At 36.7% G+C, this 20,992-nt stretch overlaps 1 protein-coding gene across 4 annotated transcripts in view; it reads right to left on the bottom strand.

The window, feature by feature from the left end:
- ctnnd2b (catenin (cadherin-associated protein), delta 2b) overlaps window positions 1-19,159 on the bottom strand; it is a 116,910-nt gene extending 97,751 nt beyond the window's left edge. For all 4 annotated transcript variants that reach the window (XM_065276463.1, XM_065276462.1, XM_065276461.1 and 1 more), the window contains exon 1: window positions 18,915-19,159. The gene's annotated coding sequence lies outside the window, so the exon portion shown is untranslated. The remainder of the gene's footprint in view (window positions 1-18,914) is intronic.
- Window positions 19,160-20,992: the final 1,833 nt, after the last annotated feature.

Below are 20,992 nucleotides of genomic sequence, written 5' to 3' on the forward strand. Positions count from 1 at the left end.
GCTATAAGAAACACATGGAGGGAACAAACTTCGACAGAACACCGGACATCTTCTCTACTTATTTTCTATTCTAATTATTAAAAGATTTCCAGATGATTTCCTCGCTCCATTCTGTCCGTTTAAGGGCTTATTGTAATCATAAACACCTACGTTTATCTTCAAATGATGTCAATAACGATGGTATTCTATAAAAATGAAAGCCATCTTTTTTGGCATTCTTATTCTGACACTTAACAGCACAACAGGACATTTTTTAGTGAGTTATCTTGCTCTTTTCACTCGTGTCTAATTCATTTCCACTGTTTTTCTGCAACCGCCATGCGCGCGCAGCTTTCAGTGACGTAACTGTGACGTCTACTCTAAATTGGTCTATTGTCACAAGTGGATCAGTGTGCGGTTAGCCACTCTCTTTACTCAATTGCTCGTTTGGCTCCACGCACCTGAAGTACATGGACTTATAACTAAGTACACTTCTTTGGTTGGAGCGCTACATATCTTCCTTAGTTTAATTGTGATTTAAGCACGTGATTTGGATATATATATATATATATATATATATATATTCTAGGGGTGTCACGATTCTCCAAATCCTCGATTCGATTACATTTTCGATTCTAAGGTCACGATTCGATCCGATTCTCGATTTTTACATTTTTTTTTTTTTTTTTGAAGACAAAAATTATATGCCATTATTTATTATTATTATTATAGTTTAACATAACATGCACATTGCACAACTCGCATGGGGGTTTGTGGGCTTCACTTAACGCGAGAGCTTGTAGAAAGAGGATTCCTTCTTGCACGCACATGGATTTAATGCACATGAACTTAATGCTCGTGTCTTGGACTCATAGCATCTGAAATAAATCCAGCATCATAAGCAGCTGCGCTTCTCTCTGTCTCACGTGCACGCGCTCGCGCATCTGTCCGAAGTCTAAACATAAACTAAAGTAGTAATCCTTATGTATTTGTTCAGTTTTATGTGTTTCATGCGAGCTGAGGCAAACTATCCATTTTGTTTAAATATAACCCGCTGCATATTTGCGCCTCCCTCACTCTCGCGCACGTGCAGAGAGCTGCGCTCTGTCCAAAGTCAGATCACTAGTAATCCTGTTTATGATATGCATTTCAAGGAGTTGTAGCATCCCTCGTGTTTAAAATATGATCGCGTTCCGCTGGACAGATGTTTTTAAAGGCATCTCTGAGAGTTTTTTTCCCTCGCTTGGCAAGCCGACCGGACGTGACATGGGGGCGTGGCAGCATCGACGATCCCATTTTTTTATTCGAAGTTCGAAGCTGTGACTTAATTTCGATCGATTTCGATTTAAAATCGAAATCGTGACACCCTTAATATTTTCCCATTCAAATAGTTAAGAGCGGAGATGTTTTTACAAAGCTGCTGAGTGGCCTGAATTCCCTAAAGGGTAAAATGTAATACAAATGAATGTTATTTTTCACTAAATGGATACATAATGATTACTTTACATTTTTCTTAGAAAAGAAAAATACATTTTCGTTATATAAACATATAATATAATAGTTTATCCAGTAAAAAGGCAATATTTATGTTAATTATTTACTAAAATATTTTATTACTCAATAAATGGCAAGACTCATGAATTTCTATGCGTGATGAATTGTGGAGCTGAATTGATTCTTGTACAGCTGAATTCAACTTAATGCATTTTTATGATTTTGTTTAAATTAGATACTAATAAAACAGCATTAAAATGACTCATACTTGCACAATTTAATTAGCGGTTTAAAAAGAAAAAAATTATCATCTTTCTACAGTATGAGCATGTTGGAATCCGATTAAGTGGACTATGAATTGGCTGTGCATTAGAGCCAAACTATATATTATACCAATATATCTGACAGAAACACTAAGAGGTGGATGCAAATTGCATGAATATTTCTGATTGAAATGAAAATGCATACAGTATTAACCATAAAAAAACTTGAGGATCTTCAGATTCTGAACAGACCATACAGTATGCTTATGTGTTTAGTGGAAAAAGAAAGAAAAAATCAAGACAAGGCATTACTCAGAAACCGGTAAAAGGGCCTAATTGTGTTGTGAGTCACATGATCACTACAATCACTCCAAGGCCACAGTTACCCTAGAAACAGACCTGTGCTACTCACTGAACATTTACAGTAATTTTACTAAAACATCTTTTACAATGGGAGAAAGTACACAAGAGTCCTGTAACACAACCTCAATTTCATTGTAAAACATTACATGAACAGAGGAGGAACCTGTGTCATAGTTTTAGATGGGTGTTAGATCCTATTTAGTTTCCCATTTTAATGTACTAATTAATTAATTTTAAGGGACAAAGGCTACCTTTTTGAATTGTGCTTCCCCAGTGACTTTTTGTCTATCAATTATTACAGTGAATTTAGCCATTTAAGCTCCCCTACTGAGGTGACCGCAGAGATCAAATAGCTGATGAAAAAAATGTGGTTTGTGAAATGTTCATACAGTACTCAATGTTGCGATTTCAGATTGGATGTACATAAAGGATATTTCTATTGGGGCTTTGCCTCAAATATCTGAATGCTTGATTTGTCTATGACATCATGCCTAAGCCCGCTAACTGGCTGCGGTTGCCATAGAGATATCAATCCATTATGACAGTCTCTCACCAGAAAGGCAACTAAGAGTTGATTATTTTGGTGGTACAGTACACAGTAAATAATTTATCTCAAAATGGTCACACCGATGATTCAAGTTGTGACTGCCTAGCAGTATACTCTAACAAAATGCTGGGTTATTTTCAAGAGAAAAGCCCAGCAGCTGTGTTGAAATGAACCCAGAAAATGTTTAGATTTGACCCAACAATGGGTTAAAACAACCCAGTATTTTGGGTTGAAACAACCCAGCATAAATTAAATTACAACTCTTTTGACCTAATGCTGGGTTGAAAATAACCCAGCATTTTATAGAGTACACGGATATTTCAGAATAAATGTCAATAGACGTACAGTTATGATAAAAACCAGGATTATAAAAACATCAGTTGATTAAATTTTAAGTAATCTAATTTGTTTTACTATGCATACTGTGTAATCTTATTTTGAACAACCTGCTCATCTTGTTCTCTGTATTTGAGTTTCATTGAAGACATCTGCCCTGCGCTTGCATTTTCATCCCAATTAAATCCCATTAAGACAAAAGCCATATGTTTTTCACCACGGTTTAGTCCCCTTGGACGTTTCCCAGTTTGTTTTCTGCAAGGCTAGGATTCACCTCATCAAACACTGTACCATCCAAGACGTGTAAAATTATCTCTTTTTAACCTACACTATGAAGATCTGCACTGTAAAGTACTGAAGATGTCTGACTGGCAAGCAACATGGTCGCTACTGCCCCCGCAGGATGCTAAAGTATCAAAATGCACAAACAAAAAACATAAGATTATGTTACATAGACACACCCACATCCACCAACACTTAGTTACAATAGTATTTGTGAGATGATATCAGACTGAATATGATACTGTGAATGGGACAAAGAAAATTCGGGAAGTGCATTAATAGCTATCATTTAATATGATCTATCTGTTTATTCCAAAACTGGCGTAACATAATTATTTTTGAAAATTGTATTTTACTCACCCCCAAGATATCTAAGGAGTGTATATGACTTTCTTATTTAAGCCAAACACAGTCACAGTTATATTAAAGAGGACATAACGTTTTCTGTGTGTAAGTGCTATAATTTAGAGCCCTTAAAAAATGTGAAAAAGATCAACCCAGTAATCTAGTTTTGGTAAACATGCAAGCATGTTTAAAAACTTGTGCTCCCCTTGTGATGTCAGAAGGGGATAACCGCACCTTAATTTGCACTATCCAACCAAAGCACTGCCATTTTGTGCAGAGATCAACTTCTTTGCAGTTTAAAGGACAAACCCAAAACGGCACATGTTTGCTCACACCTACAATGTCAATTTTAACATGCTATAATTAATTATCTATAATTATCAAAATTTGTGTGAAATTAATAAATGTATTTGGAGGTTAAGTGATGTTTTCTGTAAGGAAACATACAGTATTTCAGACTACAGGTGTTCATAAGAAAGTTGAGGTCAGGCAAAAAGCTGACAATACAAAAAAGTCATATATGGCTTGAGGGTTAGTTAAATATGTGCTAATTTTCAGTTTGGGGTGAACTATCGCTTTACTGTCACAATGAAATTGAAATATTGTGGTATTTTTTACAAATGACTTATCTGTGAGCTTCATTATTTAAAAAAAGTCTTAATCTTTAATCAAAAATGGCAGGCGGTATGGCAGGTGGGTGGGGTCCAGGCAAATAGCAACAGACCCAACATCAAACGATCCAATCAGTTATCGATCGACAAATTTTAATCCCACCCTGCCTTTTTCATTTCAGAAAACGTTTCAAGTCGATATACGTCACCACAAGTAAATAAGAAAATTTTTACAAGATGTAATAAAAGTCTCTGGTGTGCCTAGAAAGTGAAGTTTCAGCTCAAATACCCCACAGATCATTTGTTATCGCATGTCCAAAATGCCTCTATTTGGGCGGGTGCAAAAAAAGAGCTGTTGACATGTTGACATCTGTTGATTTTACTGTGTTTTTCCCTGCTTCTATTAATGTAAAGCTGCTTTGAAACAATCGCCAATTGTGAAAGCGCTATATAAATAAAATTGAATTGAATTGAATGTCTGTACCTTTAAAATGCAAATCAAGTACTGCTTTCAGTTAAGAATAATTTGAAATGAATAGTTTTGGACAATAGTATATTTAGCCACATTAGTGCTACAACATGCTAAAAAACTAATTTATAAAAGCTTTTGGGTAAAATTAACCAGTCAGTCAGTGGCTGTGGGCAGGGCTTTGTTTGTGTGACATCACATTAACAAGAGAATCAAAACTGCATGTCTAATGAGGAGGAGTGGTTGGATTTTTTGTCATTGTAGGGTGGTTATGTTTACACACTGCCAACACCTTGTAAAGTTGGAATTTGCATAATATGGGCCCTTTTAATGTATAACTTAATGTATGTGCCATGGGCCATGGGCATGGATGGATGAAGACAAAAAAATATTCATCAAAACATTTTGCTTTAATAAACTAGGGACAAGGCCTCTGTTACAATTCTTGACGCTCTGAAGAGAACAATAAAGATGATTTTACAGCTTCATTAATCACGCAGAAATTAATCAGACCTTTTGTATTCTGACAGTGGACAGATTTGTTTATTCAGTGTTTCGACACACACTGAAAACAAATGAAGCAGCAATAAAATTCTGAGCACACTGGAAGATTAACATTTTCAATAAGGTCTTAAAGGAAACTAATCTCTTTTTCTTCTGAAGCTGCCACACTGGGAGATGATGTTATGAGCTCCTGCACAAAGCACAGAAATGGGTCTGGAGATAATGTGCCCTTTACATCAGTATACTAATTGTGCCGGGTCTCACGCTACCTTTAAACATTTTCATTTTGCAATGAAATGTATAATGTAGCATGTTCTGTTGTTGTGAGAGATTTACCACTAAAAACTATTTACCATTTTGAATCTATTAGAGTGATATGGTTATGATGTGTATGGCACTTCTCAAAAAAAAAAATATATATTTTTTCAATACAGTTTCTATACCCAAAATGTCAATGATACTTGAGAAGCAGTGCAAACGTCAAGCAATTAAAATGCTCCTCGAATCGTGTTCTCAAAGGACAGCTGAGCGTGACATTGATGATAAAGAGTAATTATGTGAGACTTGCTGTGATCAAATAGGAGTCGGACCCAATGCTTATTAGGACTTTTCTTCTTTCTCAAGTCTCTGGTGATGTTTAAGTACAATTTATTTTCTTTAATAGACACTTTATCACCTCTTTATTTCTTTTAGACGTACACAACAGCATATTAAAGGTAAGGCCTTTGCACATTATGAACCATAATTGAAACCATATGCATCCATTAAAGAAAAACAACACTTCTGAATGAATGAATGAAGTTCTTTATATAAAACCATATGATTAACTTTTCACTAAAACTGTCATGACAAAACTACTGATGATTTGTAACGTGTCCGAAAAATGACAGAAAACATATTTGCAATTCGGCTGCAAGTCTGGATAATGCATCGGGGGAAATCAGTACGAGGTTTGAATTTTTCAAAGATGGCATGATGACATTGCTATCATGTCTGCATTGCTCTGGGTTGAAGCAGTGGGCTCAGTGTGAGTGCTGACTGGGTATGGGATTAATGACTTTGCTGCTGGAGAGGGTTGACATTGCTGATATCTGTGTTTACTCGTATTATCTGTGTTTATTACCTGGATCAGTAACACTTTCACTATAAAGTGCACAAATGATCAAATACTGCCTGAATTTGCATTCTTTACCATAAACTTAAATCAAGGCAATTTCTACATTCTGAATTATATACATTTGCTACCAATATTTCCCTTTGAGGTACTAATATTAACTCTTTTAGATTTAAAGAAATTTTAAAAACCTATGGTCCGATTCACGATTTAACATTTCGTTTGGTGTGTATATTAGTAGGGGTGCGTGGGGCAAAAACTAATGCGGGGTTAGTTGTAACACAAACTGTGTATATTGTTGCAGAAGGTTGAGCGGTACAAGGTTTGTTTTTCAGGTATTTATGTACGTACTTGTATGTATGTAAGTAAATTTTTTTGTATCATATGTTTTTTTCTGGTTTCTAAGTTGCATATGTAATATACCAAATCCAATGCTATGTCATATTAATCAGTGTCTTGTTGACTAAAACATAGCATCGTTCTTAGCAACATTTTGGTGGGCTTGAAAGTATTTTGACCCAGGGGGGTTAATTGTAACGCAGTGTTTCAACTAACCGCTCAGCACTTATGATATGAAAACCGCTAACGTAAGCGTAAAGGGGAATCGCACACCGGCCACGCAGCTCAGCGTTGCGCCGCGTCGAGTCAGGACAACTCGGAGGTATTGTAAACCGGAAGTGCACATTAAATAGCGCGAGCTTCGTCAGATAGCGTCTACTTCAAAATGCTAAATATACGTTAGCAGCCAAAGTGAATCCTTAATGATTTGGGACAAATATGATGTTATTTAATGTTAAACTATGTGAGTGGCGCTGTGTGGCACGCCAGGGATTTGAGCAACTTCCTAAGTCACAGCTGGGCGGCGCGGACAGGCGCCACTTGGCGGCGCCGGTGTGCGTATACTCATAGAAAACAATGTGTTCGATTTTTTAAGAACGTTGTTTTAAATAAGAGACACACGAATGATTGCTGGCTGCCAAACAAAATAAATGTGATTGTAAATGGGTCTTATCAAAAATCGTGTGCCAAATTTATTTTTGTTCATATCTTTAATATTCAATTCAATTTTCAATTTTGTTTATATAGCGCTTTTCACAATTGTTAATTGTTGCAAATCAGCTTTACATGATTAGATGTAGAGGAGAACACTGAAAATCAATAGATAGGATAAGAAGTAGAATATAGCGGCTAAGGATAAACCGTTACCGTACAAGCGAGTGTATTAATAATGTAACATATACAGTAAAGTGCTAAGTTAAGCCAAAGTTGGCTGACTCTCCCTGGGACTAAAAAAACCCCTTAGGAGAAAACCCGGTGGGAAAAACTCCTAGAAGGACAAAAAACCCTAGGGAGAAATTAATATATATTTATATATATAGACACGGTAGGGATAGGAAGCGGGTAAGCGGATTAAACTTATTGATTGAATAAGGTCACGTTAAAGATTAAAATCATAATGAAATGAATGGCTTAAATCAGACTTTGATGCTCATTATCTCAGAATTTGATTTTGAAACTGTAGTATGGTTATTACAGACTGGGTCACAAAAAATCTGTGTCATAATTGTGCTGCTTATTTAGATATTTAGTATTTAGATATATGCTTATTTAGACATATTGAACTATTGTTAGAAAAGTGCTGGAAATAATACAGTGTGGATACCTGTCTATTATACTGTGAATTATATTATACTTCAAGTATATAGACAAAATAGTATTAAAATATTTGCCTGCAAATTTTTAGCAAGTGTTACAACTAACCCCCTGCCTGTTACAATTGACCCCACCTATAATGGGGAAAGTTTGAATCTATTGGTGTAATTGTCCAAGAATGGTAAGTAATAGAAACAAACTTCAAATGGTCATTTGTAGCAGAGATGTGTGTGCTGCTTGTGTAAAAATATAATCAATCAAACTCAAATATTTTTTTAATGATTGAGCCAAAACCAAAAAGCGTAAGGTTAAGCCCCGCTCTCCCCTACATGTTAATAATATGCAAAAGGTTAATACCCCAAAGTAAACAATGACGCAAATTATCGTCTCCAACGTAAATCTGTTTTCTTGGACTACAACAAACACATGGATTGTAGGCAACAGTTTCCTTCCTGGGATTGGTGACGTAGACAAGACCTTACAAGACATTATCATAATTCCTCACGCTTCAGACTCAGCCTGTAAATTAACTCCTGTTAGCATTTAATTGTGAATCTTTCAAACATGGTAAGGAGCGTCGTATTTCCGGCTGATGTCAGAGGTATTCAGGCCAATCACAACGTACAGATTAGCTGGCCAATCTGGGACACAGCAGTGTTCGAATTGAAGGGGGTCTGGGGGGGTCCCGGACCTCCTATAAGCCTTAAGGGACCCCCCATAAAGCACAAAAATATAAATTAGGGGGGTCCCCTGGTTTTTATTAAAATTAAAATACTACATAAATTTAAAATCCTAATTTTGCGTGTCACAAAGCGATACTGTCCATTATTTGTCCCAATTTCGCAATAAAATAATTCAAATGACTTCTGTCCGAAATAAAGAAACTCGCAAGTGCGCCTTATGCTGTTTTCTGGAGGAATTGACAGACGAGTTAATGTCTCTATCTGCGTGTGGAGTATTTTTTACCTCAGTTGCGGTAAGAATCTTTAGTAATCTTTAGGTTTAAGGGTTTTTTAAAAAAATCTTCTCAAACAATTATTTCATAACAGTGGCAAAGCTATCACTCAGACTGACGGCTGGTCAACCCAGTCACACAAAATATTTTATTAGGAAAGCAGAAGATGATAATAAATGATAGTCTCTTTTATACTTAGCATATCGCTCAACTACGCATCTTTCAGAAATAAATAATTATTTGTAGAAAGTATCTTTTGCATGTGTTTTTTTTAAACCTTGGAAAAATGTAACATGCAGGGCCGAAGTGGGACTCATTTTCAGCCCTGGAGTTTCATGTCTTAGACCGGCCCACTTTAGTTCACCACTGACTATATTAAAATAATATAATTAAATCCTCAGTGCACTAGTCTTTGCAGCCTTGCAATTAATATATTTTCCAAAAATATCGTTTCCAATTCAATGCAAATAGTCTAAAAACAGTTATGATTTTGCCATAATAATGCAGCCCTACCATAAGGTATTTTAATATTATTCAATTAAACTTATTCAAAAACTGCTGAAAAGGATCAAATGTTTTCCCCTTTATTTTGTCCCCTAGAGTTTTGCATGAAATAGATGAAGAATAACTATTAATAGATTAATCATTGTTAAAAATATAACTTACCGGTAGATATAAAAAATACGACATTTACCTTTTATCAAGTTATCAACTGCTGAAAAGGAACAAATGTTTTCCCCTATATTTTTTCACCTAGCGTTTGCATGAAATAGATGAAGAATAACTATTAATAGATTAATCATTGTTACATATATAACTTACCGGTAGATTTTTACCTTTTTTTACATTTACATTTAGCTTTTATCAAGGTATCAAGTTGCGCTCAAGTTTATTTTAAATCTAAACGTGCAGCAAGTGCACTCAAATAGACGCGTCTAAAACAAAACTCGTGTTCACAGGCGACCGCTTTGAAAAGCAGAAGGCGGCGGCGCGTCATGCGTTGTCCATGCGTTTTAAATGAATATGGACCCTAATTATGATTATGAACGCAAGAATTACTCCGTGGTCGGAAGTTGGGGCACAATCAACTTGTTCATAAAGCGGTGGGGACGTAAACCACCCGCAAATTACGTGAATGGGGCTGCTGTGAGTGCTGGGGACAGCAACCTTCAACCTGGTGGCATGATAACTATCTTTAAAATTATGTATCTTTAAAAAGATTAATTATATGTAATTTATACAGTGAAGAAGACAGTGTTATTATTCATTTGATTATATTTATGTACCTAAATACTACTGTTAGATCTTGTTTTATTTGTATCTTTGTTCTTTTCTATTTTTATATGCTCATAATTTCCAGTTTTGCTGATCCGAAAATTATTCAATCTATGACTCAAAAAACGCAATGTAATCATCCATTTAACCACTACTATATAGTAAAATTATGTAATTTAAGAATGAGTCCACCCTATTTCACCCCTATTCTGTTTAAAAGTTCTGCCCTTGCCAGTGTTTCACACTAATTTGAGGGGTAAACTTTTTTTAGAGTTTGATTTAAGGGCAATTTGGGGTTTCTTTGATTAAAACCAGGATCAGATGATTGTTGATCAAGGACGATCACATCTTACGTTGTGAAATCACAGCGACCCTATAATGAGGGGGGTGGAGCTTGACCGGGGGGTGGGGCTTAGCTAGGGGACCCCCATAAGCTTTGACATAATTCGAACACTGGGACACAGCACTTTTCAAATCAATGAGTTTTGTACAAAATGAATGCAGATTGGACTTTTATAAAGAAGAGCAACTTTTAGCATATTTTTATTAAAGCTGTTTAATATTTTGGGTAGATATAGTTAAGGTTTGTTCCTGATTAGTTTTATGCCTTCAATTGCAGCATTGAGCAGTCAAATATTTTTGTACAGTGGCAATTTAATAAGCTGTTGTCTATATAGCAGCATACAGAACAACCCACATGTCTTTCAAATATCCTCTCTTACTTTTTATACCATCTTTCTACTCAAAACAAAAATGGTTTTGGAAGACTTTCATTACTTTCATATGTATAGTCAATACAATCCATACATACACTGTTACTTATATAAAGAACTTAAAGGGATAGTTCACCCAAAAATGAAAACTCTTTCATCTTCATGTTGTTCTAAACCTGTATTAATTTCTGTTTTCTTATAACCACAAAAGAAGATTTTTGATAAATGATGGTAAGCTGATTGTAACCACTGACTTCCATAGTAGTAAAACAAATATTATGGAAGTATTGTGATAAATGAGGAAGAAGATATTTTGATGAATGATGGGAAGCACAGAGTTGACGGTACCCATTGAATTCACTTGTATTTGTTTTTCCCACTATGGAAGTCAATGGGTACAATCAGCTGCATGCTTACCATCATTTATCAAAATATACTTTTTGATAAACATGAGGATGAGAAAATGATGACAAAATTGATTTTTGGGTGAACTTTGCCTGTAATGTTTAAATGAACACTCAGAGAGTCACCTCTATAACAGGAATATTTTCAATGTGCCGCATCAGCCATTTGCTTTGTTTGTTTATGTACAGCTAATTTCAGACCACACAACACTCAGTGTTTATTAAGATAATATATTCACCTACATAGTGGGACTCACTATAATTGGCCACTGAGCGGTGCCAAAGAGGCCCCCTGCTGGTGAGAGAATAGCAGAACAAACAGACAGAACCCAAATCATCAAGAACACAACCCTCCTTTTCATTAGACGAGAGATTTAGCTGTTCTTCTCATTCCTAATCACAACTGCAATACGCTACACACTAAATTGAAAATTAGAAGTAGACATCATCTGTAGCAAACATGATGCATGAACATTAGAGAAAACTATTATATTTTAATTAAAATGTGCATGCTTCTGGGGTTCCACAAGATCAAATCAATATTTTGGTTTACTAGTAGGCCTATATGGTACATTAATAATGAAATGTATAAAACGCTTAGTTCCAGTCCTTTATTCTGATTGGTCGATAGCTGTGTTATATTAATGATAAAACCACTGATCTATCCACACTATTCCTACGCCCCATGGTGTGACTAAACCGGAACCAACGTTTTCCATGATGATTACGGCCGTAATTTCATGTATGAGCCAGTGTAAGGATGGAATTAAGAAGTGTCCTGATACATCATATGAAGATATATTCATATTCAATCGTTTCATGTTCTTCCTCGAGGGTGACGGGTCTTCAGTGCGCAAATATAAAAGCACAAAGACGTATCTCTACAGTGGGACAGTCAGTCGAGTAAAACTTTACATAGAATATACAGAGACTTCTTGTTTTTAACCTTTTCAGGTGATGCTTTAAAATGTCACAACTGTCCCTGCTGTGATTTTTTTTAAACGGCAATTTTTAATCTACTTGTTTGAGTTTTTATGGCGACACATCAAGCTTCACACGATCCGACAGCAGCAATAACTTATGCTTCTCATTCTCATTCAGCATATTTTTATCAGCATAATATGTTGTTTTTGAATAATTATTGTATTTATTGTTCACTGTCAGTTTCTATGAAATGTTTTACTGGATGGATGTGTGGATGCAGTTAATAGATGCACGTGCACCACATACACATTTAGTTCTTGTGCGTGTATTATTGTTAAAACAAATGTTTTTTAAAGATTAACTGCATTTGTATCAGCTATTATGGCAACCCCTAACTGCACAAGTTATGCCTGTCTTCCTGGATTTCATAATAAGCATTAAAATGCCAGTCAAAAGGCAGACCTCGCAATTGGACTACCCTTAGCTGTAGTGGCTCACCGGAAGTTTTACCCATATGAGCTCAAAAATTGCGGCCCCCGCATTTACGTCAAGAATAAGGTGTAGATAAATGACTGGATTGCGCATCTACGCTTAACGTAACAGCGTGAGGTGAAGCCAGCACAGTTATCTTGGTAAGCCCAACCGGCAGAGGGCGTCATTGACTTACATTCAAAATCATGATATAAATTCACCCGGTTTACAGCGTATCAGTCACACTGCATTCTGTTAATGACACGGGTATAAATAAAGTTTTTTGACAGTAAGCTACAGGGTCAGCATTATTTCTCAGAATACGTTTAGGACAGGTAACTTAAAAAGATAACATAATTACAAAACCAGCTACTTATTGCATGCACATACGGTACAAAGCATGATTATTTATTTAGATTTCAGAATGAGCATGTTTGTTATTAATACTAAATATTAGGGATGCATCGATACCGATACTGGTATCGGGTATCGGCCTCGATACCACATTTTCTAAAGTACTCGTACTCGTTAAAAGTCCCCCGATACCAGGGATCGATACCACGGTCTGAGAAATGTCTATGTTTGAGTGGCGTGTAAGGGGTTAATGCCTCTTGTGTTGTCCAAAGAGGCAGAATTTACAACAAACTGGACAAACTAGTCACTTGTTTTTTTGTTAAATTATATGACTAAAGCTGTTACCTGTAAATTTGAATCATGTTTTTTATTAAGTACTCAGTATCGGTATCGGCAAGTACTGAAATGCAAGTACTCGTACTCGTACTCGTATTCCAAAAAAGTGGTATCGGCGCATCCCTACTAAATATTAGGGGTGGGCAAAAAAATCGATTCTTAGATGAATCGCGATTCGGACGTGGGCCGATTCTGAATCGATTCACAAATGTCAAGAATCGATTCTTAAATGTTAGTTTACAAAATAACGTCACGTGATCAGAACCAAAAGGCGGAACTCAACTGGGTGATGCACACGGACAACTTAAGAGAGCGCGCCCTGCAAGAGCGCATAGCCGAGCTTACAAGAGCAGAAGAGAAAGAACACTTTAAATGCTTGTAGGACTATACTGCATATATCTCTACATTGAATTTAGGGCTGTCACCATTACTCTATTCTTTTTGAGGAGTTTTAAAAAAAAATCCTTGAGTACATGTCGAGTACTCCTTAAAATAGCGGAGATGCGGTTTAGTGAAACAAACAGTATTAGAAGCATACAAATCAGCGCTACGCTGCCTCTCTCTCCCTCTCGTTTGCTCGCTCACACACACCGTGCGTGTGAAACAGGAACTGCGTGAGGCAAGAATGCGCATCCATTTGGAAGTTAAAGACGACTGAGCTGCAGTGGCATGGCAAAACACATTTGAGAAGAAAGGCGCAGCAACTCAAAAAGACCCGCATGTTTCACAATTACTCCAAAAGACCATAATGACAATTTTGCGCGTGGAGCAGCAGTTTTGCGATCTACCGGCATTGCCTTTGCGATCGACGTATTGTACACCCCTGCCCTAAACCATCCGCAGACTGTTTAGATATAACATGAATATACTTCTGTAAAAATATGCACATAGTTTGTTATTCAGTCGCTGGGTGCGCTGCATTAGATAAATACAGTAATACTGCCAATCACTGTGTATAATGATGATGATTAGACGCTTAACGTTCGTGGAAGTTAATGCCGGTTAACATATAGAATTAATATGTCACGTTAAATTAATATTTTTACTGGTTTTAATGTCTTACAACAGAAACAACACATGTATGTATATAAGAATGACATTATTTATCCCTAGTTGCATTAAAGTACAGTATATGACAGTTCAGAGACTAGCAAAAGCGCAAACATTAACCTGGCTTTGAAAGCAAATGCGACGTAATGACGTCACAGATATGCAAATTAGTACGTCAAGAATCGATTCTGAATCGAATCGGGACCCTAAGAATCGATTCTGAATCGATTAATGAGGGTCCAAGCGATTCCCACCCCTACTAAATATGCTGCGATCTGTCTGCTGTCTGCTGATACAACTTTCAGTAAATAACTATGTACATTAATGATGGGAGAAATGAAGCTTGTCGAAGCTTCGAATCAATTGAACAAATTGCTTGGAAAATTGATTCAGTTTTTCGAAGCAGTTCGAAACACCACACACGCTGGCGACCCCTGCTGGTCAAAATAGTGTAAAAGCAGATATGTCCAAACATTTTACACTTTTTTAAACAAAATAATAGCAAGATTTGTATTAAAATATGTTAAAAAAAATTATTTAACTTAATTAAGACATAGTTAAAAGTCTATTATGTGTTTTTAGTTTTATTTAGGGCAAACAAATCATCAAAACTAACTACCCTTTTAATTATGCACATTTTTGTCATTAAATCTGTCTATAAACAAAAAGTAGACAAAATGGTAGTGTTATTATGCAGAAGGATAAATGTTTTGTGAACTTTCATAATAAAACTGACCCGAGTTCACCTAAACATATTAGACACTGGTCATGTGATCAACTCCCCCTAGTGGTGAACCATCGGATTTTCGAAACGTTTCGAAACAGTTATGACGTACTAAAGCCTCGTTTGCTAAAATCACGTGACTTGGGCCAGTTTGAAACAAGCTCCGAACCACTGATTCGAAACAAAAGATTCGTAAATGTTTCGTAGCCTCATGAAGCAGTGCTTCGAAAACGACCATCACTAATGTACATGCTTAGGACGCTTGCATTGTAATAATGTACAGGGTAACTTCAGATATAAAAACAGAGACTAGTAAAATTATGTTTTATCCATTGATTTAATAGAATGTTTGGCCATACCAATATGGCGGGCTGGTGGCTTCACAATTGTGACGTTTCAATTCTGTGTATCACTGCGCTCCCTTAGCAACCACCCTTAGCAACGTAAACATATGTAAAACATTCTGTTGCTGTTCACAGTGAATCAGGGACTATTTTTTCCAGCGGAAGGAAGGCATTTAGTGATTTACGTTCATGAAAGTTGCAGTGAAACATATTGTTGCTTTAATATTTGTATTGTGTGGTAAACATTTTATAAAAGCAAATAAGGCATGAGACGCCAGTGGTGTGTGTCGTGCCAAACAACGCCCTTCAGCAATGATGACTTATTCCACAATACAGCACAGCCACTCGTATTGCTTACATAATAATAGAATGACATTTAATAAAGGTGTATGCAAAAGCAAAAACATGATGTGTCTTAGCTATACTAGCTTATAGCATTTGGCATATTAACACCAAATTTACACATAATTTGCTTCATTGTGAGAGAAAATGTCAACATCTGCAAATAAACTGACAAATATTGATCATTTAAAGGTATTCAAATATTACAATCTCACATATTCAACCCAAATGATTTCACTTTTACTAAATGCTCAGGTTGGAAACATTAAATCATTCTTTAACCAAAAGCATAACTGCATTTGAGGACCAAAAAACGCGCTAACCTTCATTTAAAATTCTTTTCGGTTTGCAAATCTAAAAATAGATGCCAAGGGCCCCGCTGTCTCTCATATTTCATATTTCATGTGTCAGTGGATTCTTTAATCATAAGTGCAAATGCTCAGTGAGCACAGCTTGTCTTTTCTGACTTCAGGTCTGTGTATAATGCAGCCAGTCAGGTAAGAATGTATATGTGCTTCTATCAAGTCTTTTCTGGAGCACTGACAGTGTGAGTGTAAGCAAGGCACTTCCCTGGTGCATTGGTCATGTGCATATAAGATGTTTCCATGGTACGCTGGCTAAATGAAGTCAAGGAAAGACCGCTCACTCAAGCACTTGATCTGTGTACGAGGCAGTGCAGGGGAGGGATGGCTCTCAAACATAATAAGACATCACGCCTGTGTGGTATTCCAAACAATACAATCTATTTATGTTAATGTAATCCTCAAATATTAGGTAAATTATAATAAGCATGCACACATCATCTCGAGGGTCATCAATAAGGATTGCTTGGGGCCTGGGGCCATTGTGAGACATCACCATTATCTAGGTTAGCTGGAGATTAGTTTTTCTTAAAGGAGGTGTAAAGTTGACATAATTTTTTACATGCATGTGAAATAATATTGGCAGGGTAAGTACACATCAAGCTTGGACAGCTCGTTTTTAGGAGCAATCATGAAAATAATAAAAAAAACTTATAAAACTGCACTCTCATTTCCTCCTGTGTGACAGCCATTACTACATATCTGCTGTGAGTGTCAGCTCAGATGACAACAATGGCAAGCGTCTGTGTCATCACCAGCTTTATCTTCATTATCAGAAAAAAAGACTGAGTCAGTCCATATCAAGTGGCTGGAGCCAAGTGTGATGTTTATCAATAGGTCTATTACTTTCTTCTGGGCAGAATGCTGAGGAACAAAATGAGTATGCTTTGTTTCCCAGTACAACCTCAATACAATGGTTGGTTGGTTGGTAAAATATTTGTGAAAACAAAACAGAACTGACCTCTACAAGTATAAACTGCTGCTTACCTGTTAGGTGGTGTATAAATATCAACTACTGTATAGGCAAACAATGACTAAAATAGAGTGGCTTGTATAAAGACAAGGGATAACGAATTATTGGTAAAACGCCTATTGCCAGTGCTAATGTACTCCATGTGCCGCGAGTGCACCATTTTAATAATTAATAATAATACAAGCCCTCTGCTTTTGCCCATTTTGATTTCTTTCACGCCAGGTTCAAGCTATCGATTACCTGTCCATTATCCTGCACTTGCAGGACAATTGATGGAGAAATTCAGGTCATACCAGTATCTGCATATTATGAGCAATGAACATTTAAATGATTAATATTTTATACGTTTTTAATTTTACTGCAGTGAACATTACTTGGTTCTTCAAATACAATCTGTCACAATCTGCTAAATCGTATACATCCTTATAAAAGCAAGAAGGCTAAAAACAGAATGCATTCAATATTTTTACAGTCATGCACTGTTGCATCAGGAGAGCTCACACTTACTGTGGTTGCATCAAATGTGTTGTCAGTGCCTGTTGAATACCAGGGCCAGATCTGAAGCTTTTTGCATAAGCAAAAATTTCATATGCAATGTATAATTTATGTTCAACTTGAGCATGTCCGATCCCCTAAACAATCAATACTCTTCCATGCAATCTCTCTTTCTCAGTTGCATTATATCTTTCATGATTTTTGCAGCAGAAAATTGATATTTTTACTTAATGCACCAGTAAATCAAACCCTTGCACTACAACTCGATTTACTGCAAAACAAATAGTGTAAAAGAGAAAGTAACTGCAAATATGTGAATAATAATGTAACAGTTAAATCATTGTGAATAATAATTTCAAATTTTAGGGACAAATAAATCTACAGTATTTATTCTTTTATGAACTCTCCATGCATAAATCTACGTTTTTGTTAAGATAAACAAGACTGTGACAGGTATTATAAGATAGACTTTATATGTATTACTACAAGACTTCACGTCCTCACACATGCATGTGCAATGAGATGCAGCCGGTCTATCCAAACACAACCCTCCCATCTCCATATCTCATTTGTCTAAACAAAGATGCTTTATTCATCACCATTGATATGTATTTAAATAATGTACTACAAACAATCCAATTTCTCCAACTCTATTAACAGCCAAATATCATGCAAATATATCTTGAAGTCGTATCACTAGGGAACGATGAGGCTAACGTTACACCAGCCAGCAAACCAAGATATTCAAAATGAATGGAGAGAAAATGAATAGGTACGGCGCTTCACATCCAACCAAAGCCATTGACAGTTGGCTTTTTATTACCGACTGACGACAACATGGTGTAAAACAAGACAAAGAACCAGCGGTCTGTCGTCGTGTCCGTGTACTGGGGTAATCTTATAAATACATCATTGAAATTTAGGTCAATAGGGAAGTAATAGGTTTTCTGTGCGCGCGCTCCCCCTCCCCATCCGACTCGGATGGAGAATGATGCTCTAATGGTTTCCATTTTCGGTTCCCAGCTTGCGATTCACAGCCCGACGGATACGTGCATCAAATGCATTAAAAATGCCCTAAACACAAGAACATGCTAATAAATATATTGTAACCGTGTGCGTGTGCATGCACCGGAATGGTCGCAACTGTTTCGAGCCATTTCGTGGCAGATATCGCGGCAGGAGGGCGGAGAATGTGACAGCTGGAAATGCAACTGGAATGACATTGCGCTTACCGAATAACGTCCAGAGGAACAACGCTCTTCTCGCTTCCCCTCCCCGATCAATGTCGAGAATTCAGAGAGAGTGACACACGGAAATCATTCCCAACGACTGGCATTGAAAGCAGACATTCGATTCGAGATGCTGGTGTGGTGAGGAAGGAATAGCATCCGCTGGGTATCCCAGACAGGAAAACTGCGGTGGGTAGCCACAGATACAGCAGCAGCAGCAGCAGCGCCTGGCTCTCCTTCTCGCTCTCCCTCTCTCTCCTCCTCTTCCCTGCTGGACCATCCCCATCCAAACACCTTGCTGCAGTAATGACGATGCGTCCCACAGCGACATCTCCCGGTCATGTTTGAAATAACGCTTCTTTTCATTTTATGATTGACAGTGTCAGATACACAATTAAGGTCCATAATCCATATAGGACAAAAACACACGCGAAAGCAGCGCATTAGGTGCGTTTTAAAGAAATAAAGTACGCCTACATCCAGCCATTTGTTATCGCAAAATAAACCGGACAGGGTTATCAGGACTCCACTAAGCTACTTAACAACTTAGTAACATAATTTGATGCAAAATATTGTTTTGATTATTTTAACGAATTTTTAATTCGCTAATTTGTAACAAATTCAAACCTGACGTGAGAAAACAGACAGCGGAGTGATACATTAAATAGACAAGTAGTACCGGTCAAGATGACCCGGATGAGCGGTATGTTATCAGTTTGCGTTATCATAAAATAATCCCTGACCACGTGTTGAGCAGGACCCCATCGCTAAGATACTCAGTGCAAATGAGTAAGTATTTTGACATCGTGTTAACAAACAAACAAATAATATAAAATATGATAAATGAAATATATTTTTAGCTCATTGTTTAACGATTTGTTCAATACCTTCCAGAATTGGTAGACGTCACTGCGAAATTATACTTATTAAATTATAATGATTATAGAAGTTTGTTAATTGAACAAACCTTTTTTAAATATGTTGTGAATAAACTATAAAGCCATGTTTTGTTACATAGCAAAAATGCTGTCAGTGTGAAAATAACACAGGCCTGTTGTTCCATTAGAGACCGAGTGACATGTAAACCAAGCATGATTTTCAGTGGTTTCACAGTAACTCCTCACCTTTAGCAATTATGAGAGAAATAACAATTAATCAGGATAAATGTAAAACATATTTGGCTTGCTGTCTGATAGGAGACGTGGAAGGCAGTCCACGGCGGAGCATTTAGTGTTGATAATGTGAAAAGAATGGGATTTGGGGAGGTGGATGGATGCCAGAAGCAGAAAGCACTAGGAGAGAGGTACATTTGGCTTAAACGCTTTCTTATATAAATGGTTCATGGGATTAGATTAATAGGCTTCTCCTAAATTCACTTGTATTTATTTATTGAAGGTGTTGTAAAAGTTGTGGGCTATGTAAAACATGTAATGGTTGGTCTCTTTACACTACATGCCAGTAGGCCTAAAAATGAAAATAATACAGTAATACAGTGGTCTACAAATACCCCCAAATACCAATGCTGAGTCTACAAAAGTAAAGCAAAATATACAGTTCCATCCCATGGTTCGAAGACATGCAATCTAGTGATCATGGGTTCTTTTAGTCAGTTTTGTTTCGAGCTGATGCTATACCACCAAATAGAAATAGAGGTTTTGTGAGTAATGGCCCAGTCAGTAAAGAAACCATGGGTAGATTAATGTTATTGCTGTACATAGATACTGTATATCTGTATTTTGTATGTATATGGGCAAAGGAATGTAATGTGTATTGTGGAAGTGGTGGAGTATCCGTAATAGGGTCCACTGGGTATTGCACATGATTACATTACACGTTGTAAATAGCTCTTGTGATAGAAGCCGGGTTAAAGGATTATTAAGATAAAAGACACTTTCTGATTAGTTCAGATAGATGCTTCCTTTGTCTGCAAAGGTATTCAGACACAAATGTCAGCATGATGTCACGTGAAAGGCAGCATTGTGTGAAAACACCTTTAATCCCATTTTGCCAGTAGCAGCCAAAGAAACAAAGAGAGACAGCATTTCTGGACCTGGTACTTCCGCTTTGAAACAAGAGCTCAT

Source organism: Paramisgurnus dabryanus, chromosome 6 (genome assembly GCF_030506205.2).
Source record: "Paramisgurnus dabryanus chromosome 6, PD_genome_1.1, whole genome shotgun sequence".
In the NCBI taxonomy this organism is placed as follows: domain Eukaryota; kingdom Metazoa; phylum Chordata; class Actinopteri; order Cypriniformes; family Cobitidae; genus Paramisgurnus; species Paramisgurnus dabryanus.